The sequence below is a fragment of the Dendropsophus ebraccatus genome, chromosome 1, assembly GCF_027789765.1.
Source record: "Dendropsophus ebraccatus isolate aDenEbr1 chromosome 1, aDenEbr1.pat, whole genome shotgun sequence".
NCBI classification, from domain to species: domain Eukaryota; kingdom Metazoa; phylum Chordata; class Amphibia; order Anura; family Hylidae; genus Dendropsophus; species Dendropsophus ebraccatus.
This window is the reverse complement of record NC_091454.1, coordinates 37273866-37291617: the sequence shown is the minus strand read 5'-3', so window position 1 is coordinate 37291617 and position 17752 is coordinate 37273866.

The following is a 17752-nucleotide window of genomic DNA, read 5'->3' as shown; positions in this document are numbered from 1 at the left end:
GGTCGATTATGGAGATCACCGGGGCGGGGGGGGGGGGGTTCAGGTTTTGGACTCCAGCGATCTCCTACTTTTCCCCATCCTGTGGATAGGGAAAAAGTAAATTTTTCCTGGAATATCCCATTAATGCCTAGACGACCCTGGGTGTACCCGTACGTCCAGCGGTTGCCCAGGGGAGTTCAGAGCAGGGCCGCGTGGCGGCCCCGCTCTAAACCGCCGTGGTCCTGGGTGCTGCATGTGGCCTGGGACCGCCAAGTAAGTATTCAGATGCAGCTATCAAAGTTGACAGCTGCATCTGAAAACTTCATTGCAGCCCTGTCCTGGTGTCTAGTGGTTTGAATCTCAATGAGAGATCAGTGTACTTATACTAGAAGTATAGAAGTATTCATGTATATGGAGTAATTGGGAAAGCCAACAACTATGTCTATGGCCAGCTTTAGTTCTGTTCTATTATGTCCTATATTTCAGCTAAAGGGAAGCAGACATGTGAGCAGAGCAATGCTGATGCTGAGCTATTCTGGCCAATGTATTCACTAGACAGCTGCTTTATTTTTTTGTACCACATGTATAATAATAATTCTAGCTTGCTTTTTGCACTATGAAATAGTCATGCGTTAATACTCACATATCTCCTTCATTTAACATTCGTAGACAATTCGCTGCATAGTTTGGGAGGATTACAGAACCAGTCCTAAAATGCTTTATAGTTTTCTTTTTCTTAATCATACTGCAGATTTGAAAATATGCTAACATATTCCATCACTTACCATGTGCCGCACGTACTACCCAGAATGTGATTGTGGTTCATAATCAAGGAAGGGTTATGGTCCCGTGGACTCACTAATGGAAACATCTTCTCTGCTGCAAACAGTGTTTTGATTACACTTTATCCAACATGCCGCAAATGCACATCTTTATTCCACTCACATCCTTCTGTCACACACTTCCACCCACAAAAGTAACACTTTTCTCGAGTTTCTGTCTATTTTCAGTTCCAGCGGTAATGCATTTCTCAAAATAACAACTCAAGCACAGAAATGAGTTAAGTGGCTGAGCTGCACATTGAAGAATTTAAGAACTATCCCATAGGTATCAATTGAAGCATGAATTCAAAACAAGTGCCTGTTGTTTGCCTGCTAGTCTCATCAAGCATTTTCTAGGTTATTAATAGGCGCAAAAGAGTAGACTGATCAAACATTTCACTGAATCTGTCAGCGGCCACCATATCTCTTTTTTTTTTAAATGGACTTCTATTAGGACTGTACTGCAACAATAGGCATATTGTAAATCCTATAATATTATATTACATACAATGGTATGAACATCATACACTGTGACCCCATATAGTCCCACGGGTGTGGATACATCAGTCGCGCATTGCATAAGGATCAGTGTTTAGAATTTTCTCCTCCTTCTTTTTAGGCTTTAGTAGATAGAAAACAAATAATAAGGGCTCCAACTGTAATATGAATGTTAAAGACATATACAGTATGTCTATTTAGTTTATAGAGGAATTTAGGTAGAGTTTCGTAATACATTTTATTCCCATAAATCTTTAAAGGGAACCATTCACCCCGTGGCCCCCGTTAGAAACAGACAAACAGTTACATAAAGGTCAATATACTTACCATATCGCTCCCGGTCCCGTCCCGGATCTCGTTGTTGACACGGAGAAATCGCCGATTCTTCTTCTCCCGCCCATTATGGTAATGAGCTGAGATGAGTCCAACGTCCATAGGAAACGACGGACGAGTCCAACTTATTCATGAGGTCCTCTTCTCGTCGCCGCCCATCCACGCCTCCTGGAACTTGATTGACGTCTTCAGTCTTCAGTCTCCTCACGAATTCCCGCGCAGGCGCCGTTGCGAAGGTCTCGTCATCTCTTCTGCGCCTGCGCGGTAAACAGGATACGTGCTCGTGACGTTCCTGTGTACCGCGCATGCGCGAAGTCCAACACGTCGCTTCAGCTCTGACAATCGGCGCACGCGCAGTAAACATTGAAGCTGTGGAGCGGCTTCAATTGTGAACTGCGCATGCGCCGAAAACGACCGTCACGGCGCCTGCGCGGGATCCGGCGAGAAGAAAGAAGACGAGGAGGAAGAAGACCCGGCGTCAATCAAGTGTCGGAGGCGGGGAGAAGGCTGGACTTCGGGCCGGCGGCGCTCATTACCATAATGGGCGCGAGAAGAAGAATCAGCGATTTCTCCGTGTCAACAACGAGATCCGGGACGGGACCGGGAGCGATATGGTAAGTATATTGACCTTTATGTAACTGTTTGTCTGTTTCTAACGGGGGCCACGGGGTGAATGGTTCCCTTTAACTCCATTTGTGCGTTGAAGGGATTTTCTCATAATAATGTATCCTGTGGATTGATGATGAGTGTCTGATCGGTAGAGGACCAACCACTTTGCGTCTCTAATTCAATGTAGCAAAGGTTGAAAGGGTACTCTGGCTGGGACCCCTTTAATCGCTATTGGCGGGGAGGGGTTAGATAAAAATAATTTCATATACTTACCACCCTGGCCCCAGCACTGACGCCCGCATCCATCTGCTTCGGTCCCTGGTCTCTGGACGATTACTGGTCTCAGACTGACCTCAAGATGTAAAGCTTGCAGCCCCCCTCAGCCATCACGTCTCAAGCATTTTCTCACACCAGTAAGCGACAGGGAACAGGAGCAGATGAATGCGGGCGTCAGCGCAGGAGTCGGGGAGGTAAGTGGATGTAATAGTCTTCATCCACCCTCTCCCCGGTGGTTGTGAAAAAAGGAGTCCCGGACAGAATACCCTTTGTGTACTGCTACTTAAATTATAATCTAGGGCACTGATTACCTCTTCGGGATGTATGAACAATTTATTCAGTCATTAGCCGTCATCCGCAGATCGCTTACCTGTAGCAATACGCTCCCGACACACAATGATTTTAGATCTGGACTAGAGATGAACGAACCTGGAGCATGCTCGAGTCCATCCGAACCCGAACTTTTGGCATTTGATTAGCGGTGGCTGCTGAAGTGGGATAAAGCCCTAAGGCTATGTGGAAAACATGGATATAGTCATTGGTTGTATCCATGTTTTCCAGACAACCTTACAGCTTTATCCAACTTCAGCAGCCCCCAGCTAATCAAATGCCGATCATTTGGGCTCGGATCGACTCGAACCCGAACCCGGTTCGCTCATCTCTAATCTTGACCTAAAGAAACGATCAGCCGATAAACATTTCATTGGCTGATTGTTGTCTCTATTACATGGAGTGATAATCGGCCAAATCGGCCTCATTTACCCGATTGTCATACCATGTAATAGGACCCTAATTCTCTCATGCCAGCAGAAAAGTTTTGCACTAGGGGAAAGGACAAATAAATGCAACTTTACTGCTTGAAAAAAAAGTCAATTGAAGACTTCTTCAATATTGTACTTCATTTTTATTCACAGTCTGAACAGTGCCTCTCTGCCTCAGCTGTCCCCTAAATTAGTGTGTGCCTCATATGGTAATGTTGATGAGAAAAAAAAAAAAAAGTTATGTGCTGTGTTGGTGACACACAAATTTTTCATAAAAATGATAAAAAGTATATATTTTTATATACTGCATTGATGCAAACCCAAAGAATTAAAAATTTCATTTTTGCTTCATGGTAAACAAGCAGTTTTACTGAATGAGTTATGGGCTATTATTGTTCCTATGTGAGGTCGCTCTTACAGACTTGCCTTCCTCATTACATACCATTCCCCTGAGACACGTATAGAATGAAGCATAGTCACAGCAGCATGGAGTATTACAGCAAAACAAACTAGAGGTATAACCAGTAGGAAGAGGGAGATTGTGATCCCGCTGTATAGAGCTCTAGTGAGACCACATCTGGAATACTGTGTCCAGTTCTGGGGACCTCACCTAAAAAACATACTGATAAAATGGAACGGGTCCAAAGACGGACTACAAAAATGGTGGAGAATGTGAGGCATAAACCATATCAGGAAAGACTTAAAGAGAACCAATCACCTCAAATTAACTGTCCCTATAATAAAAGATTATCTCTCCCTAAATCTATTCCTGAAGATACAGACTGCCTGTGCAGTCTGCATCTTATGCGTTTACCTAATCCTGTATAGCGGAGCAGTAAGGGTGGGGGCAGCCATCTTGATGACATCACAGTGGTGCGTTCCAGCGCTGGAACGCAAGGGACGTAATCAAGATGGCACCCGGCTTTACTGCACCGCTACAGAGGACTGGGTAAAGTATAAGATACAGACTGCACAGGCAGTCTGTATCTTCATGAAGTTTATTTCTGAAGATACAGACTGCCTGTGCAGTCTGTATCTTATACTTTACCCACTCCTCTGTAGCGGTGCAGTAAAGCCGGGCGCCATCTTGATTACGTCCCTTGTGTTCCAGCGCTGGAACGCACCAGTGACATCATCAAGATGGCCGCCCCCCGCCCTTACTGCTCCGCTATACAGGATTAAGTAAACGCATAAGATGCAGACTGCACAGGCAGTCTGTATCTTCAGGGACAGACTATAAGGCCCAGTTAGGATAGACATACACAGCGATCTTGCGCTGTATAGCGCGGGATCACTGTGTATTTACAGAGCGGCGGCAAAGGCTCATGGGAGCCCTTCCCGCCGCTCGGCATGCCGGGAGCTTCCTGTCTCGCGCCTGCTCTTTTGAAAAGAGCCTGCGCGAGACAGGAAAAGAGAATGTGTATATTTTAAAAACGCGGCCGTAAAATTAAATAATTCCAATTACAAATATTAATAAAATATTCATTTACAGCTAATTATCAAAAAAATTAAAATTTCGGCCATGATTGGTTCTCTTTAAGGATTTGAATCTGTATAGTCTGGAGGAAAGATGGGAAAGGGCGGACATGATTGAAACCTTTATGTATGTTAAAGGACTAAATAAGGTTCAGGAGGGGAGTGTTTTTAGAAAAAAACTGAACTCAAGAACAAGAGGACACAGTGAGGGATTAGTTGGGGGAAAGATCAGAAGCAATGTGAGAAAATATTATTTTACTGAAGATGCTGTAGATGCTTGGAACAAACTTCCAGCAGATGTGGTTGATAAATCTACAATAAGTGAACCTGTCTGGGATAAACATATATGCATCCTAAGATAGTCCTGGTTCACACTATGTATAACACCGGCCGGGTCACAGAACGGCCGGTGTTACTGAAGATCATCACAGCCGATACTGCAGTACAGATCGGACAATCTTAATTTCTCCGCCCACACCTGAATTCACCACTGCACACAATAGAGCGTGCGGCCGATGAATATTCAATAAATAGCGGCCAAGGAAAACTAACATGTCAGTTTCGGCCAGATGGAATCCCGTCCGGAGCATATACTATGCGTATATGTAACCTAAATAGGACTACTAGTAACTGATGTCCATATACATCAAACAATATATAAATCCTACATCCAAAAAACATGCTGGACAATATTTTTAAATTATTAAATCAAATCAAAGCTTTATTGTTACATACAAAAAACACGTTTTAAAACCATACTAAAATAGGGGGAAGCATAAAATGATACAGTACATACATTGCATGGCTTACAGGGCAAAAAAATAGATGAATGTATGCTCTATGTACTAAATTAAGTTGATGGTATATCACTCAGTCCCTGCAGGTATAAAAGTGCACAAATGCAAGTAAACAAGGAACTTGCTTAAATGAGTTAAATGTCTAGATGTATATACTGCAAGTGCAAGTTTTTGCCCAGTAAGCCATCCAATGTATGTACTGTATCATTTTATGCTTCCCCCTTTTTTTAGTATGGTTTTAAAACATGTTTTTTGTATGTAACAATAAAGTTTTGATTTGATTTAATAATTTAAGAATACTATGTGTATATGAGCCGGGATGGTATTCATTGGTATTCATTCACAGACAACGTATGGTTTGTATAAATCACGGCCGTTGTTGCAAATTGCAACAACAGCCATGATTTATACAAATCATACCTTGTGTGAACACATTTCTGCTCACAATCTTCTATGTTTTTATGTAACAGACAACTTAGAATCTAAGCATGTAAGTAAAGAGACAAAACCTAACATTGCTTAATTGTCAAAGAATGTTCCCTAGCCCTCAGGATTTTAACCCATGTTATATGATCCTTAGCTTAAAGGGAAATTCCAGGTAGAAGTTAAAAAATGAACTTCTGCAGAAGCATAAAGCATTACTTACCTATCTAAGTTTTTAAACTACCAAAAATCTATTAGTTTGGGGGGGGGTTGTTCTGTATTGTGTTTCTGTACTTCCTGGTTGAGCAGTTTCCAGAATGCAATACTGGTTCCACAATGCAATGCTTTCCCTCAGCTGTTCATCACAGTCCACAGTCCTTGCAGCAGCTGCTTCTGGCCGGTCAGAGATGGTGAATCACTCAGGGGATTGGGGGATCCAGCCAAGCCTCCTGTGACATCACTTCCTGCCCCCTGTCTGCATCATCAGCAAACACACACAATGGGAGAGAGAAGCATGGAATATTTGCCTCCTAAGGGGGAGAGCAGAGGGAGCAGGAGATAATGTGAATTGGCACAGAGGACATTTTTCTTTACTTATTGGATTTCTATCAGCTCCCAGTGTGGCAGAACCGCACAGATACGATAATACATTATATAGACACATCTATATGTACTTTTAATAGAAAAAAAAAGTCTTATGTGGAGTTCCCCTTTATTACTGTTACAGTGATCTAGCCAATTAGCTTTGTGGTTTTCCAAACTATTTATAAATAACTTTGTGTTTTTATGAATTCAAATTTCTAACACTTGTCAAAGAATTCTTTTGACGTTTTAATTAGGCTAAGTTTACACTGTGCTTTTTTCCATTTAATGTATAAGTTTAATGGAAATTAACAGATGCAAAAACGGTGTAAAAATGGATGTGGGTGTATGGCATACTGCAGGATCCTTATCCCATTCACTTACATTACAGAAAAAAAAAAAAAAAAAAACAGAACAAACCCCAGTCTATATCACCCTCTTCCTGTCATATATACTCATACATTTATCTTTATTTGGACATTTAGGGAGAATGAGGTGTGAGTAAAGCATGCTGCCTTCTGTTGAATGAAGCAGCAGGTGCTTCTTACTGTGCAATAGTCTGCAATAAAATGAGATGTTCTGCAACAGCTTTGGGTGGTGAACTGACAGGAGTGCTGAGGGAGGGGAGTAGCTGGGGGGGGGGGGGGGACTGCTATGAACACATGAGGGAAAGCAAAACATTCTGTGATTTGCAGTACTGCACAATGCCCAACCAAGTACAACTATGAAATGCAGAACTGAGACCCTTAAAATAAACTGATTTCTAGTTTCAAAACTGAGATAAGCAGGTAAGCAATGCTATATGCTTTTTCGGCATGTTTCTGTAAAGTACCCCTTAAAGGATAAAATAAAGGTAATGAAAAAAACTAACAGAGGTTCTTTTTGCTGCAGGTCAGTGATCCAAGTAAAATTTTGCTCAGATAAATTTACCTAAAGTCTCGGTCTATAGAATTGTACGAAATGCTTTTATTGTTAACCATCGTGTATTTGTAAATTTAGGAAAAGAAATAAAAGGCCAAAGAGATATTACCGCTACTTGCCAAGGTTTGGAACTGCTATAATACTTTACTACCTGATGGTATTATCTCCGCTCCCCTTTGTACACTGTTTCTCATCATTTTTCTTACAAATGAACTCATTTTGTCTGCAGTTCCTGGCACCCCTGATCAATAATTTAAAGGGCTGCCATCCAAACTACTTTACAAATAGTAAACATTATTAAACTGTGTAGGAATAGGACTTCCCTATGCCTTAAGGTTACAGTTAGTTAAAATAATAGCACCATAAACCTGGGAGGAAAGCCTGCTGTATGGGAAATGTCAAGACTTTCTAAGCAGTTATAGATTGCACTGCTGGAATGTGCTGTATAGAGAACATATTCAACAGAAACTGCACAAGAATATTAGCTTTAGAATAAAGAAATCTATGATAACATAATAATAGTTGTTATTGTGAGTGTTGTTATTTACCTTGACTGGATAGATGGCTGGTAAACATGACAGTGACCAAGTGGCTGCAATGGAAAGATACGCTCAGTTTTTGTGGTTTAAACCCACTCCTGGTTTTGGTTAAAAAATATTGATGAAAAGACAGATGGAAATATTACGTGAGGGCCCTATTACACCAACAAATTATCTGACAGATTTTTTTAAGCCAAAGCCATAAATAGCTTTTAAAGGGGAGAAATCTCAGTCTTTCCTTTATTACCTGTTCTCTGTTTATAGTCCATTCCTGGCTTTGGCTCAAAAAAATCTGTCAGATAATCTGTTGGTGTAATAGATTCCACCTTTCAATTTCCAAACAGTCTGTGAGGAATGAAAGGTGGAATTTGATTGGTTGCTAGGGGCAACTGAGCCAGTTTCACTTTACACCATGTCTGATAAATCTCCCCCAGTGTTCTCTGCAGAGAGCACTGTGTCAGACTAGAAAAGAAACTCCACTTCCTGTAGGACATACAGCAGCTGATAAGTAGTGGAAGACTTGTTTTTGTAAATAGAAGTAATTTGTAAATCTCTATAACATTGGGACACCAGTTGATTAAAAAACAGTTTTTTTTCCTGTCTGAGTAGCCATTTAACAGTATGATCAACAGTTTTTTTAATGACTCTGACTTGGGGCTTTAGGCAGTGTCGGACTGGAGTGCCTTGGGCCCACCAGGGGAAGTCATTCTTGGGGCCCACCCTTTAGCCACCGCACTTATCTATGGTAACATTAATAAGGGTCCATTAACGCGGCGTGATATGGGGCAGTGTAGGGCTGCAAACGATTGCTAATCAGCAGGGCAGGGATATATAGAGATGTGCGGCCGACAGCAATGATTTATACAGACGCACAAAAGATTAAATCAGCCCACTATGGGGCATTTGCGTGTCAACTGATCTCTGACACTTTTACATGGAGCTTCCTAGTAACTTGTTACTGATAATTGGCCGGTGTAATGATAACGCTGTATACTTAGATACAAAAATCACACAGCTACCAATGACACCAGTATATAAAGATCAAATATCCCCACACATATTACTGCCATAATATTACTGATTTTACCAATAATACCAGTATATAGGAGGGAAATATTATCACCATACATATTACCGCCATACTGTTACTGACCAAATCCTGTATACTGACAGTGATTACCAATAATACCAGTATATCAGAGGGAAATATTATCACCATACATATTACCATCACTATATTATTACTAACCAAATCCAGTATACTAAGGCCAATAAAACACAGTACCGGATTACAAGCAACAAATACCACCACATACTGACTAACACCACCACTGCTACTGACTAACACCACCACATACAGTACTAACAACACCACATTACTGACTAACACCACCGCTGCTACTGAATAAGATTCACTGTACACAGATCACCATCCCCTCATCCAGTCATATAGAGATGGATGCAGCTGTACACAGGTTCTGTACTCCATATACATTACAGTGCAAATATATCAGGTGACTCAAAGGGGACGTCTTCTCTGATCAGAGTTCATCCCTTTTCATCTTCTTCTCCATCTGCCCAGGGCCATTATGAGAACTTCTATGAGCCACGAAACCACAGAATCTGCCAGAGAAACATATTAGGCTTCTCACACTGACACCATCCTCATCTCTCTACACACTGCACATCTGTACTGTACCCTTTACACCCTCATTTAGTAGGCAGCCCTGACACTATGTATGTATTAGAGATGAGCGAACCGGGTTCGGGTTTGAGTCGATCCAACCCAAACTCTTGGCATTTGATTAGCTGGGGCTGCTGAACTTGGATAAAGCTCTAAGGTTGTCTGTAAAACATGGATACAGGCAATGACTATATCCATGATTTCCACATAGCCTTAGGGCTTTATCCAACTTCAGCAGCCACCGCTAAACAAATGCCGAAAGTTCAGGTTCGGATGGACTCGAGCATGCTCCAGGTTTATATATATCCCTTACAGTATATGGTCCCCTCTGTGTTGTCCCCATTATAGATGGCCTCCCCTGTGTTGTCCCCCTTATAGATACCCCCCGATGTTGTCCCCCTTATAAATGGCACCCCATATTGTCCATCCCCCATATAGGTACCCCCCTTATATTGTCCATCCCCATATATATAGCCCCCTCATATTGTCCTTCTTCAATATAGATATCCCCCTTATGTTGTCCATTCCCCCCATATAGCCCCCTTATGTTGTCTATCCCCTATAGCCCCCTCATGTTGTCCATTCCCCCCATATAGCCCCCTCATGTTGTCCATCCCCCTATAGCCCCCTCATGTTGTCCATTCCCCCATATAGCCCCCTTATGTTGTCCATTCCCCCCATATAGCCCCCTCATGTTGTCCATCCCCTATAGCCCCCTCATGTTGTCCATTCCCCCTATAGCCCCCTCAATTTGTCCATTCCCACCATATAGCCCCCGCATGTTGTCCATTCCCCCCATATAGCCCCCTCATGTTGTCCATCCCCTATAGCCCCCTCATGTTAACCATTCCCCCCATATAGCCCCCTCATGTTGTCCATTCCCCCCATATAGCCCCCTCATGTTGTCCATTCCCCCCATATAGCCCCCTCATGTTGTCCATCCCTCTATAGCCCCCTCATGTTGTCCATTCCCCCCATATAGTCCCCTTATGTTGTCCATTCCCCCCATATAGCCCCCTCAATTTGTCCATTCCCACCATATAGCCCCCGCATGTTGTCCATTCCCCCCATAGCCCCCCTCATGTTGTCCATCTCCCCCCTATAGCCCCCCTCATGTTGTCCATCTCCCCCCTATAGCCCCCCTCATGTTGTCCATTCCCCCATATAGCCCCCTCATGTTGTCCATCCCCCTATAGCCCCCTCATGTTGTCCATTCCCCCATATAGCCCCCTTATGTTGTCCATTCCCCCCATATAGCCCCCTCATGTTGTCCATCCCCTATAGCCCCCTCATGTTGTCCATTCCTCCGTAAGCCCCCTCAATTTGTCCATTCCCACCATATAGCCCCCGCATGTTGTCCATTACCCCCATATAGCCCCCTCATGTTGTCCATCCCCTATAGCCCCCTCATGTTAACCATTCCCCCCATATAGCCCCCTCATGTTGTCCATTCCCCCCATATAGCCCCCTCATGTTGCATGTTGTCCATTCCCCCCATATAGCCCCCTCATGTTGTCCATCCCTCTATAGCCCCCTCATGTTGTCCATTCCCCCCATATAGTCCCCTTATGTTGTCTATTCCCCCCATATAGCCCCCTCATGTTGTCCATTCCCCCATATAGCCCCCTCATGTTGTCCATCCCCCTATAGCCCCCTCAATTTGTCCATTCCCACCATATAGCCCCCGCATGTTGTCCATAGCCCCCCTCATGTTGTCCATCTCCCCCCTATAGCCCCCCTCATGTTGTCCATCTCCCCCCTATAGCCCCCCTCATGTTGTCCATGTCCCCCCTATAGCCCCCCTCATGTTGTCCATCTCCCCCCTATAGCCCCCCTCATGTTGTCCATTCCCCCTATAGCCCCCTCATTTTGTCCATTTCCCCCCATAGCCCCCCCTCATGTTGTCCATCTCCCTCATAGCCAGCCCCCCCCATGTTGTCCATCTCCACCCCATAGCCACCCCCCCTCATGTTGTCCATCTCCCCCCATAGCCCTTCCTCATGTTGTCCATCTCGTGCTATAGCCCCCTCATGTTGTTCATCTCCCCCCTATAGACCCATGTTGACCATCTCCCCCCTATAGCCCCATCATGTTGTCCATCTCCCCCCTATAGACCCATGTTGTCCATCTCCCCCTATAGCCCCCATCATGTTGTCCATCTCCCCCTAGAGCCCCAATCATGTTGTCCATCTCCCCCCATAGCCCCCCTCATGTTGTCCATCTCCCCCCATAGCCCCCCCTCATGTTGTCCATCTCCCCCCACAGCCCCCCCTCATGTTGTCCATCTCCCCCATAGTCAGCCCCCCCATGTTGTCCATCTCCCCCATAGCCAGCCCCCCTATGTTGTCTATCTCCCCCATAGCCCCCCCTCACGTTGTCCATCTCCCCCATAGCCCCCCTCATGTTGTCCATCTCCCCCATAGTCAGCCCCCCCATGTTGTCCATCTCCCACATAGCCAACCCCCCCATGTTGTCCATCTCCCCCTATAGCCCCCCCTCATGTTGTCAATCTCCCCCATAGCCAGCCCCCCCATGTTGTCGATCTCCCCCCTGAGCCCCCCTCATGTTGTCCATCTCCCCCCATAGCCAGCCCCCCCATGTTGTCCATCTCCCCCATAGCCAGCCCCCCCATGTTGTCCATCTCCCCCCATAGTCACCCCCCCCCTCATGTTGTCAATCTCCTCCATAGCCAGCCCCCCCATGTTGTCCATCTCCCCCCTTAGCCCCCCTCATGTTGTCCATCTCCCCCATAGCCAGCCCCCCCATGTTGTCCATCTCCCCCTATAGCCCCCCTCATGTTGTCAATCTCCCCCATAGCCAGCCAGCCCCCATGTTGTCCATCTCCCCCTATAGCCCCCCCTCATGTTGTCAATCTCCCCCATAGCCAGCCCCCCCATGTTGTTCATCTCCCCCATAGCCCGCCCCCCGCCCATGTTGTCCATCTCCCCCCATAGCCAGCCCCCCTCATGTTGTCAATCTCCCCCATAGCCAGCCCACTCCCATGTTGTCCATAGCCCCCATCTCGCCCCCTATAGCCCCCTCATGTTGTCCATTCCCCCATATAGCCCCCTTATGTTGTCCATTCCCCCCATATAGCCCCCTCATGTTGTCCATCCCCTATAGCCCCTTCATGTTGTCCATTCCCCCATATAGCCCCCTTATGTTGTCCATTCCCCCCATATAGCCCCCTCATGTTGTCCATCCCCTATAGCCCCTTAATGTTGTCCATTCCCCCCATATAGCCCCCTCATGTTGTCCATCCCTCTATAGCCCCCTCATGTTGTCCATTCCCCCCATATAGTCCCCTTATGTTGTCCATTCCCCCATATAGCCCCCTCATGTTGTCCATTCCCCCCATATAGCCCCCTCATGTTGTCCATTCCCCTATAGCCCCCTCAATTTGTCCATTCCCACCATAAAGCCCCCGCATGTTGTCCATTCCCCCCATAGCCCCCCTCATGTTGTCCATCTCCCCCCTATAGCCCTCTCATGTTGTCCATCTCCCCCCTATAGCCCCCCTCATGTTGTCCATCTCCCCCCTATAGCCCCCCTCATGGTGTCCATTCCCCCTATAGCCCCCTCATTTTGTCCATTTCCCCCCATAGCCCCCCCCTCATGTTGTCCATCTCCCTCATAGCCAGCCCCCCCATGTTGTCCATCTCCCCCCCATAGCCACCCCCCTCATGTTGTCCATCTCCCCCCATAGCCCTTCCTCATGTTGTCCATCTCATGCTATAGCCCCCTCATGTTGTCCATCTCCCCCCTATAGACCCATGTTGTCCATCTCCCCCCTATAGCCCCATCATGTGTTCCATCTCCCCCCTATAGACCCATGTTGTCCATCTCCCCCCTATAGCCCCTATCATGTTGTCCATCTCCCCCTATAGCCCCCATCAGGTTGTCCATCTCCCCCCATAGCCCACCCCCTCATGTTGTCCATCTCCCCCCATAGCCCCCCTCATGTTGTCCATCTTCCACCCATAGCCCCCCCTCATGTTGTCCATCTCCCCCCATAGCCAGCCCCCTATGTTGTCCATCTCCCCCATAGCCCCCCTCACGTTGTCCATCTCCCCCATAGCCCCCCTCATATTGTCCATCTCCCCCATAGTCAGCCCCCAATGTTGTCCATCTCCCCCATAGCCAGCCCCCCCCCCTGTTGTCCATCTCCCTCTATAGCCCCCCCTCATGTTGTCAATCTCCCCCATAGCCAGCCCCCCATGTTGTCCATCTCCCCCCTGAGCCCCCCTCATGTTGTCCATCTTACCCCAAAGCCAGCCCCCCCCATGTTGTCCATCTCCCCCCATAGTCAGCCCCCCCCCTCATGTTGTCAATTTCCTCCATAGCCAGCCCCCAATGTTGTCCATCTCTTCCCTTAGCCCCCCTCATGTTGTCCATCTCCCCCATAGCCAGCCCCCCCATGTTGTCCATCTCCCCCTATAGCCCCCCCTCATGTTGTCAATCTCCCCCATAGCCAGCCCCCCCCCATGTTGTCCATCTCCCCCTATAGCCCCCCCTCATGTTGTCCATCTTACCCCAAAGCCAGCCCCCCCATGTTGTCCATCTCCCCCCATAGTCAGCCCCCCCCCCTCATGTTGTCAATTTCCTCCATAGCCAGCCCCCAATGTTGTCCATCTCTTCCCTTAGCCCCCCTCATGTTGTCCATCTCCCCCATAGCCAGCCCCCCCATGTTGTCCATCTCCCCCTATAGCCCCCCCTCATGTTGTCCATCTCCCCCATAGCCAGCCCCCCCCATGTTGTCCATCTCCCCCTATAGCCCCCCCTCATGTTGTCAATCTCCCCCATAGCCAGCCAGCCCCCATGTTGTCCATCTCCCCCTATAGCCCGCCCTCATGTTGTCAATCTCCCCCATAGCCAGCCCCCCCATGTTGTTCATCTCCCCCATAGCCAGCCCCCCCATGTTGTCCATCTCCCCCCATAGCCAGCCCCCCCTCATGTTGTTAATCTCCCCCATAGCCAGCCCGCTCCCATGTTGTCCATCTCCCCCCTTAGCCCCCCTCATGTTGTTCATCTCCCCCCTTAGCCCCTCTCATGTTGTCCATCTCCCCCATAGCCCCCCTCATGTTGTCTATCTCCCCCATAGCCAGCCCCCCATGTTCTCCATCTCCCCCATAGCCCCCCCTATGTTGTCCATCTCCCCCATAGCCCCCCTCACGTTGTCCATCTCCCCCATAGCCCCCCTCATATTGTCCATCTCCCCCATAGTCAGCCCCCAATGTTGTCCATCTCCCCCATAGCCAGCCCCCCCCCATGTTGTCCATCTCCCTCTATAGCCCCCCCTCATGTTGTCAATCTCCCCCATAGCCAGCCCCCCATGTTGTCCATCTCCCCCCTGAGCCCCCCTCATGTTGTCCATCTTACCCCAAAGCCAGCCCCCCCCATGTTGTCCATCTCCCCCCATAGTCAGCCCCCCCCCTCATGTTGTCAATTTCCTCCATAGCCAGCCCCCAATGTTGTCCATCTCTTCCCTTAGCCCCCCTCATGTTGTCCATCTCCCCCATAGCCAGCCCCCCCATGTTGTCCATCTCCCCCTATAGCCCCCCCTCATGTTGTCAATCTCCCCCATAGCCAGCCCCCCCCATGTTGTCCATCTCCCCCTATAGCCCCCCCTCATGTTTTCCATCTTACCCCAAAGCCAGCCCCCCCATGTTGTCCATCTCCCCCCATAGTCAGCCCCCCCCCCCTCATGTTGTCAATTTCCTCCATAGCCAGCCCCCAATGTTGTCCATCTCTTCCCTTAGCCCCCCTCATGTTGTCCATCTCCCCCATAGCCAGCCCCCCCATGTTGTCCATCTCCCCCTATAGCCCCCCCTCATGTTGTCCATCTCCCCCATAGCCAGCCCCCCCCATGTTGTCCATCTCCCCCTATAGCCCCCCCTCATGTTGTCAATCTCCCCCATAGCCAGCCAGCCCCCATGTTGTCCATCTCCCCCTATAGCCCGCCCTCATGTTGTCAATCTCCCCCATAGCCAGCCCCCCCATGTTGTTCATCTCCCCCATAGCCAGCCCCCCCATGTTTTCCATCTCCCCCCATAGCCAGCCCCCCCTCATGTTGTTAATCTCCCCCATAGCCAGCCCGCTCCCATGTTGTCCATCTCCCCCCTTAGCCCCCCTCATGTTGTTCATCTCCCCCCTTAGCCCCTCTCATGTTGTCCATCTCCCCCATAGCCCCCCTCATGTTGTCTATCTCCCCCATAGCCAGCCCCCCATGTTCTCCATCTCCCCCATAGCCCCCCCTCATGTTGTCCATCTCCCCCCATAGCCAGCCCCCCCATGTTGTCCATCTCCCCCCACAGCCAGCCCCCCCCTCATGTTGTCAATCTCCCCCATAGCCAGCCCCCCCATGTTGTCCATCTACCCCCATAGCCAGCCCCCCCCCTCATGTTGTCAATCTCCCCCATAGTCAGCCCCCCCCCATGTTGTCCATCTCCCCCCTATGATAAAAAAAAAAAAATCACCTGTCAACACGCTCCCCCGTCCTGGGTCTCTTCTCCTCTCTTCCTGGACAGATGAGCAGCTCCTGGTCCTGGGCAGCACCATCAACACTGAGCTCCATGCGCGCCGCATCGGCTGGGACTTTCGGTATGCGCTACGTGAACCGGAAGTCCCAGCTGCCGGACCGCGCACAGAGCTCAGTGGTGATGACGCTGCCGGGACCAGCAGCTGCTCATCTGTCAGGGCGGCGGTGGCGGCGGAACCGGCACGCTTGTGATCGCAAGCAAGACGCTGCTTGCGGTCACAAGGGTGATTGACAGGGCGGGGAGCCTATGGCTACTCGCCCTGTCAATGGGAACACTGCTACATTTAACTGGAAGCGATTGTTGAGATCGCTTGCAGTTAAAAGGGAAGGTGCAGGCCAGCAATCGCAGCGGGGGCCCCCGCTGCGTGTTCCCTGACTGGGGGGCAGGGCCTACTCCTGCTCGGGGCCCACTGGGTGTTTCCCCGGTCCCCCGGTGGCCCAGTCCGACCCTGGCTTGAAGGTTAAAAAATACAATCAGCGGTCTTTGCAATATGCTATGCTACACTAAATGCTTCGATGATCTGCAGAGACTCTAACTTTAACACAGTCCTATTACTAGCAGCCCTACATACATATTCAGCTGGCCTCTAAAAGGTATCACCTGATTTGTTTACTCTTCTATTGCAATCTATAGCTAATATGGTACAACATTACATTCTGCAGAATAGATCCTTATTGATATCAGTGTCTTTCTAGAGACACTGAGGGCATTGCTCGGCTGCACAGAGCACCCTCCAGAGCCCGCCCAGCCACCTCTTTCGTACTGCATATTTATATACAGTATGCATAATTATGGTTCTTGTTGATGCCGATGTCCAGGAAGAGCTCATGCATAGAGAAAGGCTCACAGTGCTTCCCTGGATGAGAACAACCTCTCCTCAGCTCCCTTTCCTGGACCCATCTATTCACTTCTCATCATCCACACATATAAACACAAATATACCTACAATATCCCTGCCCTCCAGGGTCTAGGAAAGGGTGCTGAGGAGAGGTTGTTCTCATCCAGGGACACACTGTGAACCACGCCTGTGCAGGATAGCAGCCCACAATGGAGCGGCATCATTATGCATATGTGAATATGCATAGGAGGAGTTGGCTGGGCAGGCTGAGGGGGGTGCTCTGTGTGGCCAAGCAAACTTCTCCAAAATGGCGGGACCGATTAAAAAAGAAGACCAGCGCTGCTAATATGAGGTACACAGCTGCAGCGGCGTATAGCTCCCCTTTAAAGGTTATTCCCATGGCAAACATACATAATATTTCCATAGGATATTCCATAAATATCAGATAGAGTATTGGGTCAGGGTCAGTGAGGTGGCTACTGGATGCTGCATCCACACAGAAAATTAATGGAAAGGTACACAAACTTGTGTATGGCCTATGGTTTTCTATTTATCTGGATAAATAAGTATTATTTGATATGCCTATATCTGTTGTATCAATGCTATTATTATTATTATTATTATTATTATTATTATTATTATTATTATTATTATACTCTTAGGTTATCTTTTTACT